This window comes from Rhincodon typus, chromosome 4 (assembly GCF_021869965.1).
Source record: "Rhincodon typus isolate 14 chromosome 4, sRhiTyp1.1, whole genome shotgun sequence".
In the NCBI taxonomy this organism is placed as follows: Eukaryota; Metazoa; Chordata; class Chondrichthyes; order Orectolobiformes; family Rhincodontidae; genus Rhincodon; species Rhincodon typus.
This window is the reverse complement of record NC_063335.1, coordinates 20,977,096-20,991,833: the sequence shown is the minus strand read 5'-3', so window position 1 is coordinate 20,991,833 and position 14,738 is coordinate 20,977,096. Positions and strand designations below refer to the sequence as shown.

General features: G+C 41.3%; 1 protein-coding gene across 1 annotated transcript in view; it reads left to right on the top strand.

Annotated features, from left to right (window-relative positions):
* The window catches only part of pkia (cAMP-dependent protein kinase inhibitor alpha), an 89,389-nt gene that overhangs the window by 44,828 nt on the left and 29,823 nt on the right, over nucleotides 1-14,738 (top strand). The gene's annotated exons all lie outside the window — the stretch shown is intronic.

Genomic DNA, 14,738 nt, shown 5'->3' with positions numbered 1-14,738 from the left:
TATCTAAGATTTGTACCTATTTTACTGATCCTTCTTCTGTTAGAAGCAGAGTCCCTGATTTGTACTTATCAAAACCATGAACACAGTGCCAAATCTCTTGGTACCTTCTCTGCTGTAAGGGGGATAACTCTCTTTTTCGATAGCTGAGCTGTCTTATCCCTGGTACCACTTTTTAGTCAATCTTTTTCTGCACCCCGTCTTAAACTTTTCTGAAGTTGTGTTGTATACAGGAATGGCTCTGAAATACCGCTGCAGAGGCTATTATCCTATCACCAAGTCACCCTTTAATTACACATGGAGAGTCAGCTCCCAGAGTGCATAGGATGCTTGACATTCCTGTTTATATCTGTCAACCAGGGCTCCCTGATTGGACCAGATTAACAACCCCAATCAGGGAACTCACATTCTATGAGGTCCAGCTGGCTGACCTTGTTACAATCACTACAGGTGATGAAGAAGTTAATTTCTTGTTATATTGAGCCCCACCCCTTGTGATGATGTCATGTACAGTCTGTGAGTAGAAACAGTGAGGTCTAAACAAGCTTTCACAGGGAACAGATGTACTCTATACAGCTCCTGAGAGTCCAAGTAATTATGCCTGACTTATAATGTAGTTGCATTTATTGCCATCATATAAAGCAGCTTCTTAACTAAGAACAGTGCCTCTTCTGCAAAGAGTAAACAGTGGTGTGTCCTCTATCACTGATTATGTGATAGGTGAGTCACTGACAGCAAACTACCACAAATAGCCTTTCGTCTGACCCACGTAGGGGCAGACGTGTCATACATCACGAGCTATTCCCAGCTGTTTCAGTTTTTCATTTTGGCCAAACACAAGACATGCACATTGCAGCGAAATACTGTGGATGCTGGAAATATGAAATAAAACCCAAAAATAACTGAAAAACCTCAACGCGTTGGACAACAGCTGTGAAGAGAAACAGAGTCAACTTTTCAGGTTGATGGCCTTTCAACAAAGTTGAGAAAAGTTAGAAATATTTTCTGACACTGAGACAGATTGTGGTGGTTGTGGGGGAGGTGGTTACGGTGGAAGATATCAGGATGGGGGAGTGGGGGCATAGCGGAAACGTACAAGAATAACAAGTAAGTGACAAGCTGTGTCCAACTATGATTGCCACTCTTTGGAATAGCAGGGCCATATCTTTGGAAAGTGGAAGAACCAGAATGTCTTCAGGGCTCCATGGGTTGGATTACAGAACATAGAACAGTGCAGTATAGTACAGGCCCTTCAGCCCACGATGCCAACCTAATATCCTACTGTAAGATCAAACTATCCTGCATACCCTACATTTTACTATCATCCATGTGCCTATCCAAGAGTAGCTTAAATGCCCCTAATGTATGTGACTCTACTACTACCACTGGCAGTGCATTTCACACACCCACCACTCTGTGTGAAGAACCTACCTCTGACATCTCCCCTATACCTTCCTCCAATCACCTTAAAATCATGCCCCCTCATAATAGTCATTTCTGCCCTGGGAAAAAGGTGCAGGAATTACATATAGGTATGTTTATTGACAACACCCACTAGCGGCAGCGCAGCATGTGCATGTACACAATGTTAAGGTCATTATTGAATCATAGAATTGTTACAGCATGGAAGGAGGCCTTTGGACCCATTGGGCCTGCACTAGTTCTATTACCTAGTCTGATTCTGGGTCTAGTGCTAATCTCCTGCCTTCACCCCATATCCCTGCACACTATTAGTATCCAAATAACCATCCAATGTCCTCTTGAATGCCACAGTAGAACCTGCCTCCACCACATTTCCAGGCAGTACATTCTATACCCTAACTACTTGCTTTGTGAAGACATTTTATCTCACATCACCCTTGCTTCATTTGCACATCAGTTTAAATGTATATCTTCTCATTCTTATTTCTCCTAAAAATGGAAACAGCTTCATCCTATCTATTCTGTCCAGCCTGCTTATGATTTTGAAAACCTCTATCAAATCTCCTCTCAACCTTCTTCTCTCCAAGGAGAATAGTTCCAACTTCTTCAATCTATCCTCATCACTGACATGTCTCAAACCTGAAATCATTTTTGTAAATTGCTTCTGCACCTACTCTAATACATTTGTAGATTTGCTATAATGTGGTAACTGGAGCTGTACTCAGTACTCTGGTTGAGGTCAAACAACTGTCTTATACAAGTTCAACATCACCTCCTTGCTCTTATACTCTATTATCGCAGTAATAAAGCCAAGAACAGCATATACTTTATTAACTATTGCCTCCACCTGCTCTGCTGCCTTCAATAATCTGTGCACATATATACCCAGGTCCCTCCATTGTCTTTAGAATTGTATCCCCTATTTTATACTATCTTTCAATGTTCTTTTAACTAAAGTGCATCACTTCACAGTTCTTTGTATTATACCACTTCTGCCACCCATCCCATCTACTTCAACAACTTGACAATGTCTTTTTAGATTTCCATACTGTCCTCCTCATAATTTACTATTTTTCCAAGTTTAGAATATGAAAGTTTTATTTTCTTTTAAATCTCATTTATGTGACTACTGTAATGTTATCCCAATATGTTGGTTTATTAAAACAGTCCCATTAATTTTTTTAAAAACTAAAGCACCAATTATTTCTGACTATATAATTGATTTTTGAAATTTAAATAAAAGTTCTCCATTGTTTTACAGTTTATTTCAATCACCCAGTATACTGTTTGTTTATTTTTTTACGTGATTCACAGGCTGGCATTGGCTAAGGCAGCATTTATTGCCCGTCCCTAATTACCCAGAGGGCAGTTAAGAGTCAACCACATTGCTGTGGGTCTAGAGTCACCTATAGGCCAGACCAAGCAAAATGGCAGCTTCCTTCCCTAAAGGACATTAAGTGAATCAGATGGGTTTTCCCCAACAACCAACAACGGATTCATGGTCCTCAGTAGACTCTGAATGCCAGAATTTTTTTTTGTTGAATTCACATTCCACCATTTAGCATGGCAGGATTCGAACCCAGGTCCCCAGAACATTAAGTGAGTCTCTGAATCAACAAGATGTGGAGGTGGCGATGTTGGACTGGGGTGCACAAGGTTAGAAATCACACAACACCGGGTTATAGTCCAACAGGTTTATTTGAAAACACAAGCTTTTGGAGCCTCACTCCTTCTTCAGGTATTAGTGCACTAACACCTGAAAAAGGAGTGATGCTCCGAGAGCTTGTATTTTCAAATAAACCCGTTGGACTATAACCTGGTGTTGTGTGATTTCTGACTCTGAATTAACAGTCCACTGATAATACGACTAGGCCATCACCTGCCCCCACATTTAATTAAAACATTATCTTTAATGAATATTTGTAACTTTATTGATAAGAGATGAAGTTGATTATGCACAAGCTCCTGGTGTGATCACATGCAGCCTTGCATAAATTAGATTTAAATTGACAGGGACTCAAGTTAAGGGCTGATTTATATACTCTTGTTTTGGATTTGAGAGGAATTAATGGAAAAGCTGGAAAAAACCCTTTTCAATATTGGGAAGTCTAAAACAACGGTATGCAGCCATAATAGCAGAAGCTGGAAAATGGTTGGGAATCATTTCTTCAACTAGGGAGTGATAGAAGTGTGGATTTTTTCATCAACAGAAAGCAATAGGTACTAGCTCTGTTAATAAGTTTAAATCTGTGACTGATCGGCTTTTCTGGCAAAGTGTTAGGGGATATGGGTGGGTGGAGTTAGGATACAGATCAGACATGATGTCATTGAATGGTGGAATAGATTCAGGGCTGATTAGACTTGTCCTAATAGCACTGAAGTGAGTGAGTAACTGTGCAGCAAATGTTTGGCATTGGATGCAGCACAGCTGCTAAAGCTGTGAGGGAAGTAACAGTAACAGCAAATGTAATACCCTTGAACCCCAGGACTTTGTCAACACCCTTTATCATCTCTGGCTCCATATTTCTTGATAGCCTCAACAAATAATAAACTATCTTGAGGCTAGGCTGTGCTGTTTGCAGCCTTAGTGCTATGTTTGGCCTCAAGATGAACCACATATTCTCAGCTTCAGTAAGACCACCCATTTCTGCCTCTGCAATGTTGCCTGACTTCATTCCTGTCTCAGTTCACCTTCTACTGAAACGTTTATTTATCTCTCTGTTACATCCAGAACGGACTATTCCAATATACTCCTTACTGGCCTCCCACATTTTATCCTCAAAAAACATGGAGTCATTAAAAACCCAGCCACCCATTTCTAGTACTAAGTCTCGTTCATCTATCTGCCCTGTGCTTGCTCATAGACTCCAGGTTAAGTATCCTTGTTTATAACTCACTTTATGGGCTCACTCCTCCGTATCTCTGTAATCCCTCCCAGCCCAAAACCAGCTATGATTGTGAACCAGGGAAGAAAAGAAGCTACAAAGATAGCAAGACCTGCAGATGCTGGAGTCAGAGACTGGAGTCAGTGTGGAGCTGGAGGAACACAACAGGCCAGGCAGCATCAGAGGAGCAGGAAAGAAAAGAAGCTAGATAGGTCATAAGAAGGGCAATTCACACTCCTCACATTATAGCCTTTTGAACCTCCATGATTTTAATCTTTCTGCAACTGGTGATATGAATTCAACTCCCATGACCTTGGGACGAATGCTCCAACAGTTAGACGGCAATCAGAAGGAGCAAATCCAATTTGGTCCATACATCTCTCTCACCCCCACAACCCCTTGCTCCAGGGGCCAGGAAAAGTGCCTCACTCACTCCACCTTTAACTGAGACAATACAATGTTGATGCGTTCATCAAAAACAACAGTGACTTGAGAAATTGTGTTATTGAGTGACAGGCGCCTGCAGACACTCTGATGGGTGCCAGTAAACACAGTGGTCATTGTCACTGGGCCTGGCGGGGCATAATTGATACTAACAATCCAGATCCTTTTGACTCATGACTCAGACAATACGGCATTTACTTGTTAAATGTAAATCCCTCTGAGCAGCGTTCATCAGTCCAATCAATATAAAACTAATGGGTGTCTGTGAAACCTGAGGTGACATTTCCTTTTAATTTCCTGTATGATTGTTAACAAAGAACCCATTCAGAAAATAGGAAATTAATGTCAGTGACTGCCTTGGATTCACTGCAGAATGCAGAGTGACACACAAAGCAGAGGTGTTTTCATCTCCAAATGCCTCAAAGGATATCTTTTGGAGGTCAATGAACTTAATCTGAAATAAGATTTAATGTCAGCAAAAATGGGAACAGGCTTAATTTTGTAAAGGGCAAATTTAGGATACGCATCAAGAGTATTTATTTACCAGTAGAATGATATACAGCTATAACATGCTCCCGGGAAAATTGCTGAAGGCTAGACCACAGGATTCATTTCAGTAAAAACTGTCTCAGGCCTGCTGCAGTGCTCTAGCAAGATTCAACACAATCTGGAAGAATAGCATCTCATTTTCCACTTGGGAACCCTGCAGCCTTCAGGACTCAATATCAAGTTTAATAATTTTCGAGCATTACTGCCTCATTCCATGCCTACTACCGAAGCCACACCCCAGATCCTTTTTGTTTTATTCATTCACGGGATGAAGGCATCGCTGGCTCAGCAGCATTTATTGCCCATCCGTAATTGCCTACAGGACAGTTAAGCGTCAACCACATTGCTGAGGGTCTGGAGTCACATGTGTATCAGAATGGCTAAGGATGGCAGATTTTCTTCTCTATAAGACATTAGAGAACCAGATGGGTATTCCTGACAATTGGCAATGGATTCAGGGTCATCATAAGACTCTTAATTACATATTTTTGTTGAATTCAAATTTCACCATCTGCTATGACGGGATTTGAACCGAGTACCCCAGAACATTAGTAGGATTGCTGGGTTAATAGGCCAGTGATGATTCCACTAGGCCATTACCTCCCTGTTCTGATGTGGGTTACTTTCAGCTCAGCCCACTGATAGCCCCTATTATCACCTAGCTGGCTTCTTTTCTTCACTGGTTTACAATCTCAATCCCTTTGTCAGCCTAACTTTCTGTCTTTCTCCTCTGGGTTCCCTATCCGCTCACTCCATTTTCACCCCAACACCAGTATAGATACCACTCTATCTAGTTGCTATCTGTTCTGAAGAAGGGTCACTGGACTCAAAATGTTAACTCTGTTTGTTTCTTCTCCACTGATGATTCCAAACCTGCTGAGTTTGTCCAGCAATTTCCATTTTTGTTTGAAAAATATCCATCGTGTGTTCCATTGGATTTGAATTCAGCCTGTGGCTGTTGGGCAATACAAGGACATTGACAGTCACAGAGAAGTTAAGAACAGAACAGGAAATGAAAGTGAATTTTTGCAAGGGAAGAGTTTTCTTTATTAAGATTGTGTCAAGTTATCATTTATGTTGCTGAACAATGTTAATTTGTGGTTCATAGAACACGAGCTGCCCACAGGCTTTGTGACCCTAATGTCAGTACTATGTAGAACTCCTGAAGCTGCATTTGTTGGAAGTCAGGATATTCGAGCTGGTTTCCTGAAGGCAGCCTCCTACTGTCTATCTCTGTTTGATGGGTTCCTGATATTGCTGGGCCGGCCAGTCTGCAGGAGGGGTGGGCACTGCTGCTCAAGGCAGACACAAAACTGAAGGTCCACCTCAAAATGAAGGCACCCTCCAGGGCGTGAAAGTAATTCAGTGTTTCAGAGTAGAGAAGGTATCGTATTTTTCAGGTTGGAAGGGAAACACCTCCAGCTGGGTTGCTGGGTTGTTTGCTGCACATGCCTTTCCTAATGGTTCCTGAGACCACCACTTAGAGACTAATGCTATGGTCTGCCCACATTGGCAGGCTGTGGAGGGCACTCCACGGTGGGCAAAATCTCCAGTAATTGGGCCTTTTTTTTAAAGTTGCCCTTATCTGTGTGGCAGGTTGTCAATCTATTTCCCAAGCCTTTCTGGGAATCTTCACCAACCATGGGAATGCAGGAGGGATCCGTGCCGATGCAGAACCCCATTCTCCTCTCCACACCTCCAGTCCTACCACCACAAAGCTGAAATAAATCCCAGCCTGTGATAGCCGAGAAGAGTTAGTTAATTCCTTAAATTTACAATTTCGGCTTAATGTTTATGGGGGCGTGGCATGGTGGCTCAGTGGTCAGCACTGCTGCCTTATAGCACCAGGGACCTGGGTTCAATTCCACACTCAGGTGACTGTTTGTGTGGAGTATGTACATTCTCCCCAGGGGGTTTTCTCCAGGTGCTCTGGTTTCCTTCCCACAGTCCAAAGATGTGCAGGCTAGGTGGATTGCCCATGCTAAATTGCCTGTTGGGTTCAGGGATGTGTAGATTGGGTGGGTTCTAGGGATGGGTCTGGGTGGGATGCTCTGAGGGTCAATGTGGACTTGTTGGGCCAAAGGGCCTGTTTCCACACTGTACGGATTCTACAAGATTTATGCATATGACCATTTTGAGTCATGTAGACGATAGCAAAGATTTGTAACTCATTTATATATTTTCTTCAGACCATTTCATACATGACAAGCTTATGCTTACTCTTCAAACAGTTGTTGATGCAAGTAGCCTATGACTCATCGTCAAACTACCTCATTCCTGCATGGAACATCTCATGTTGCTACCCAGCTGACACCAGGAACTCATCCAGTTGGGGAAATGTCAATTCAATCCTATATTCTATCCCTAATCTACACCACTGGAACACAAAGACACACTGATCTATAACCAGAATGTATTCACTTTCTATATTCAGGACTGGATTTTTTCTGAGATGTAAGGGATATCTGACTGGGTCAAAATGGTGGGTGCCAGATTCCAGAAATCCTGAGCCAAATCCAACACCTATCATTTTCAGCAGGATGGGAGATAGAATACAGAGTGAGTTGTAATTTGCACATCTGTGGTTCATGTAGGCAACTGCACAAAATTTAAGCGACAGATATAAATCTGCCAGAATCATTTGGAGTGGTATGGTACCCTCTAAGAGTGGGAAGAAATCATCTGAATAGTCCAGGAACCCCTTTGGGAGAGTTCAAATACTTTTAGGGAGATGTTGGGTGCCCTTTGGGAGAGGTAAGGTACTCTTTGAAATGGTTACAAGTAAACATGAATGTACATATATTATAACTAAACTCATTGGAACTGCTAAGGTGTTTAAATCCCTGAGCTCTTTCAATTTAAAACAAAAGCCTGCTATTACCTGCCTTTTGTTGACATAAGCCTGAGTGTTGACATTGTAGAATTAGTGCTGTATGATTGATTGATAGCTCTAAATGTTTATAATGTCTTTGAATTTCATATATGGTTTAGTACTCAAGGGAAATTAATGTATTGAATTCATTGTTTTATTAATGAGTGCATTTTTACAAAATAGTCAAGTCATCAACAGCACATAACTGATACATCTCTGCAGTTGATCAAGGAAGAAAAGCCCCAAGTGTCTACAGTGCTGTGAGGATTGCCAGGAAATGGGTACCCATTCAGCCACAGGCAGAAAATGATTCACTGTTTTTGACTTTATGAAACTGCACACAGGCGCACACACACACAGGAACATCAGGTAGTTTTGTCAGAGGCACTTGTCGATGTCCCCGTGTTCCAATGTAAGGAGCTGGAGTTGTAAGTGAGTGGGTCCAAGAGCAGGCATAGTATTGTGTGATGAGGCTGGTGTTTTGTCAATGCTGCCTTATGAGGATGGGGGTTTGAGGGGATGTAGTGTGCAGGGACATTGTGGTGAAGGAGCAGTTACGTGATGGCCAAGACAAGTATCATATCCCTACAGTGTGGGAACAGGCCCTTCAGCCCAACAAATCCACACCGACCCTTGGAGCATCCCACCCAGACCCATCCCCCTATAACCCACCTAATCTACAGACCCCTGGACACTACGGGCAATTTAGCATGGCCAATCCACTTAGCCTGCACATCTTTGGCCTACAGGAGGAAACCGACGCAGACACGGGGATAATGTGCAAACTCCACACAGACAGTTGCCCGAGGGTGGAATTGAACTTGGGTCCCTGGCGCTGTGAGACAGCAGTGCTAACCACTGAGCCACCGTGCTGCCCTAAAACACTGGCACAAATGGCAGCAGCGGGATTCAAACCCACGCGCCCATAGAGACTGGAGCCTTAATCCAGCACCTTAGATCGCTTGGCCATGCTACCCACAACCTAAGTATTCGGTGAATGGCAGCCATCAGGTAACTATCCTGTTTCAAATGTCGGAAATTTACACCATCTACTTTCTCAATGGAGGAGAGGAAAGTTGAAAGTTGCAGGTAAATAAGGTGCACTGGAGCTTTAATGAGATGAAACGCAAGGCAATAAGGCATTTGTCATGCAATGGCAAGTCTCTGAAGTCACCGTTCAAGGCTGGAAAGGAAAATCAGAAAACATTGGCACACAAACACAAGCATTGGCAATCTGGTGATGCCCCTCACTGACAATGCAATGGCACAGCTGCACAATGCCATACTGTTTACAGCACATAGCCGGCTGGCATGGTCAACACTCCCTCATGTATACAACCTCATTCTCTCACCTGAATCACTGTTTAACCAAAAGGCCACACCGTTTACTTTGGTTAAATCCTCTCTGAATCCCTGCTATTCTTTCTGCAGTGCCCAGTGGTCACCCGCATTTGTCACTGTCCAAAAGGAGAACATCGCATACAGACAAGCATTCAGACAAATACATCCATGAGCTTTATTGACAGCCTGGAAAAAAGGAACATAAAAGGCAATGAATATAGGCTGCAGATAGTTTCCACAATGCAAACTAAATGCTGGTAATTTGAACCTGACAGTCCATTGTCGTCTTCTGCACCCAGTTATTATCTCCTGTCTATATCTATACTGTTATTATCTATATCTATCTTATCTATAAGGTCCTGTCTGTCTTGTAGCGTCTGGTGCAGCTGTAGTAGTATGTTGAATACTTCATTTCTTGCATATGCCTAAGAAGTGTATATTAGTGTACCACCAGCCGTTGTTAGACACAATTTGTTAAGGAACACTGAACATAATGAATAAGAGGGTCAATATGTCAATTACTCCTGCAGGAATGGTATCTTTGATCAATGTGGATCATAAGAAAATTTCATAAGATTTGTGCAGGCTGGTCAACCAATAAAAGTTGGTTTCAACAATTTAAAAAGTTTCCGGTGTCCATCCCAACAATCTATTTTGGCAATTAACACAAACAAAAATTAGGAGCAGGAATAGACCATTCGGCCTTTCAAGCCTTCTCTGCCATTCATTATGATCATGGCCGATCATCCAACTTGGTACCCTGTTTCTGCTTTCCCTTCATGCTTTTTGACCCCTTTACCCTTATAACTATATATATCTCCTTCTTGAAAACATTCAATGTTTTGGCCTCAGCTGCTTTTCTGTGACAGAGAATTCCACAGTCTCAGTATTGTCTGAGTGAAGACATTTCTCCTCATCTCAATCCTACCTCTGTGGTAGAGAATTCCAAAAGTTTACCGCCCTTTAAATAAGAGCATTTTTCCTCAAATTGGACTTAAGTGGCATTCTGCTTATTTTTAAATTGTACCCCCGGTCAACTAAGGGAAACATGTGTCTACCCTGTCTGTCCCTTCAAGTATTTTGTAAGTTTCAAATGAGTTCACTCTCTCATTTCTTTCAAACTCTAGAAAACACAGATCCAGTTTGCCCAATTGCTCTTCATAGGATAGTCCTGCCAACCTGGGAAAAAGATTGCACTCTCTCTTGGAGGAATAATATCTTTCTTGAGAAGAGGAGACCAAAACTTCACACAGTACTCCACATGCAGTTCAGTCAAGCTCCTATACAATTGAAGCAAGACTTTACTACTCCTGTACTCAGATCCTATCATGATAAAGGCTAACATTCCATTAGCCTTCCTAATAGCTCACTGCATCTACATGTTGGCTTTTAGTGACTTATCACCTTGGCCCATTTGCACATCTACACTTTCCAACCTCTTAGCATTTAGGAAATACTTCGCACATCTGTTACTCCTACCAAATCAGGTAACCTAACATTTTTCTGCATTATATTCCATGCCTTGTTCTCACCCATTCACTAAGCATGTCCAAGTTGTCCTGAAACTAATTTACATCTTCCTCACAAATTCACACTTAGCAAATTTGGAAACATTATGCATGGTTCCACCTCTAAATCATTGATAGATATTGTGAACACTTTGCACTTACACCAGTACTGATTTTGACATAGTTGTCCATTCTTTTTGGAGTATATCTCTTGGATGGAGGTAAAGGCTTCCGCGTTTGTGCTGCCCTACAAGTGGAAGACTTTATCACATGGGTTGCCTGTCTGTGGTCTCTATGCTGTAACATTAATGATGTAAGGTGTGTGATTTGTACACATATTAAAATATATAATGTCATTTATTTGGAATTTTGAATTTTAAAGTAGTATTTTTAAACCAGTGTTTGTTCGATATTACCTAGGTTATATACGACTTCCTGCAGGAAACAGTCTGTAGCAGCTGTGGAAGCAACACTTATAAGATTCTTAAAATGTTACAGATATTTATGCATTTAACATTAATTAAACTCAAGAAAAATTGGCACATTAGTTTTTTTTAATTCATTTTGTGGGATGTGGGCGTCGCTGGCTGGCCAGCATTTATTGCCCCGTCCCTAGTTTCCCTTGAGAAGGTATTGGTGAGCTGCCTTCTTAAACTGCTGTGGTCCACCTGCTGTGGGTTGACCCACAATGCCATTAGGAGGGAATTCCATGATTTTGTCCCAGCGACAGTGAAGGAATGGCAATATATTTCCAAGTCAGGACGGTGAGTGGTTTGGAGGGGAACTTGAAGGTGGTGGTGTTCCCATATGTCTGCTGCCCTTGACCTTCTAGATGGAAGTGGTCGTGGGTTTAGAAGGTGCTGTCTGAAGATCTTTGGTGAATTTCTACAGTGTATCTTGTAGATAGTACACACTGCTGCTAGTGAGCATCAGTGGTGGAGGGAGTGGACGTTTGTGGATGAAGTGCCAATCAAGCGGGCAGCTTTGTCCTGGTGGTGTCAAGCTTCTTGAGTGTTGTTGGGGCTGCACTCATCCAGGGAGTATTCCATCACACTCCTGACTTGTACCTTGTAGATGGTGGACAGGCTTTGGAGAGTCAAGAGGTGAATTACTTGCTGTAGTATTCCTAGCTTCTGACCTGCTTTCAGAGCTACTGCATTGACGTGGTGAGTCCAGTTGAGTTTCCAATTAATGATAACTCCCAGGATGTTGATAGTGGGGGGATTCAGTGACAGTAACACCATTGGATGTCAAAGGGCAGTAGTTAGATTTTCTCTTATTGGTGATGATCGTAGCCTGGTATTTGTGTGGCACAAATATTAGTTGCCAGTTGTCAGCCCAAGCCGAGATGTTGATCAGATCTTGTTGCATTTGGGCACAGACTGCTTCATTAACTGAGGAGTCGCAAATGGTGCTGAACATTGTACAATCATTGGCGAACATCCAATCTTCTGACTTTATGAGAGAGGGAAGTTCTATTGTTCTAATCACTCCTTATAATTTTATACTTTTGTCATAGGATATATGATTCTGTAGACGTGTAATCCCACGTCAAAGGTGTTACATTACTGTGGAAAAATTACCGCTCTGAGTGAATGCAGTATGCAAGGCACAAAAGCAGAAGTTGCTGGAAAAGCTCAACAGAACTGCCAGCATCTGTGGAGAAAAATCAGAGTTAACTTTTGAATCGAGTGACCCTTCCTCAGAACTCAATATTCAAGGTGCTGGCGGTAGTATTTTAAAACAAAATCCAGTATCTGCCTTCTGCTGACATTTATGAAATGAATATCTTAATTACACTCAACCTGGCATCCCGATCAGATCTGCATCAAGACTTTTAATGGATCAGTTTTGTTATGAAACACATTGCGAAAATGTCATCTTGTGATTATTGCCATTACAGCCAATTATAAGGCATTATATTAGATGCTCTTGTGTGTAAATATATAAATTCAATTCTCCAAATTTATAAGCAAAGTAATACTTGAGATCAGTTCCAAGACTGCTTTAAATAAAGACCATTCTGAAGAAGGGGCACTGGACCCAAAATGTTAATTCTGCTTTCTCTCCACAGATGCTGCCAGACCTGCTGAGTTTTTCCAGCAATTTCTGTTTCTGGTTTTGTTGTTTTCAATAAAAGGTTTTCAAAAGAGAGCTCCAGTGATCTAGTGACCAAATCTATAGGTGGCATACATGCTTGTGATTTTTAAATATTCCCACATGTAGAAGATTAGTTTGATTTAGACGTTTGTTTAGTACGTAACTGTGAGCAATAACAGATGGTAAAGTCAGTAAGTGACCCTGCACTGGGTTTGCCTTGAGTGAAAATCTTTGAATAGCTTAATGATAGCTTACAAAGTGTAAACTAATCTAAAATTAGATGTCAGAAACAACATGGGTCAGGCTATTTTTTATATGAGCTAGCTCGTTTTGTTTTGCAGCGATATGAATAGTAGGCCAAAGGCCTGTGCAACTGAAATTGAATGTTGTTGAGTTGCTGTGATATCAAATGACTAAGCAGCAGTTCAATGCTTGTGGTTGGTGGCTCAGTAAAGATTGAAAAACAGACAAGAGTATAGAAAATGCTTGTTGTCTCATAAATTATGTTTATTAAAAGGTAACTATTTGCTAAGAAACACATCAGCTAATTTCTTTATTTTTGTACATTTTAAGGGCAATTATTGAGGTATCTAACCTTTGCTAATATTAAAATAAAAGATGGATTGTTTTTATTCCTTGCTTCTGTTGCTTTCATTTGAAGGGTAAGGTAGGAGTGAAAGGAGGAGTTTTTTTTTTAAGATTGATGTGTTGGACATTGCTAATAATTCAGTACAAAATTCCTGACAGCCTCTAGATTTGGGAAGATTCTTGATTCGGGAAGATTCTTGATTCGATACTTGTACTAAACTCTTAACAGCTTGATTTTGTTTTATTTGTCCAGGAGAAAGTAGAAAGCAGACATAAAGAATAAGATGCTGAAAATGAGAGAAAGTAATAACATTTATGGAACAAGTAACAATGATTTAGAGGCATAGATCTTGTCAGTGTTCCTACCCATGGTCTATTTAACTATTAACTATATCATAGTCAGGGCTTCTAAATTGAAAATGGCCAATGGCCACCATGAACATGGGTCTGAGAAGGTCTAGTCATAAATACACCAACTTAATGGTTGCTAGAAGCATCTTCATGAAAGATTGCAGAATCTTCCATGTGGTTCCCAGTGCTGCACTACTTCCTCTAAAGAGAAACAAATACCAGCATCAAGTAACAATACATCTTTCGAAAAGAGGAGATTGTAAGGGTGGAACCTTTCTCAGAAAAGGGGAGAGATCTGGAATAGGAGCTGCTCTAGTTGTTTGTCAAGCCTGGGAGAAGTAGTAAGACTTTGGACTTGTGCATTTCCTAATAAGGGGGAAAGCGTGCACAGCTCACATTCTGCTAACTAGAGCCTTAAAATAATGATCAGGATCCTGTATTTATCACCAGACCTCTATGTGGATATTATTAGGTTGGTAGTCTGCCATCCAGTGATAGGACCTGCAGATGGTGAGGCACTGTTATTCTGATTTGAGGATTCAAAGTCATTTGCAATTATCTTTAGCTCAATGTTTTAGAATTGCAATCTTGATCTTTGCCTAATTCTTGTGTTACAAACATTTCTGGTGAGTCTCCTACTATTTATTTTTGTTTTCAGTTACATACATGACAATCTGTTGT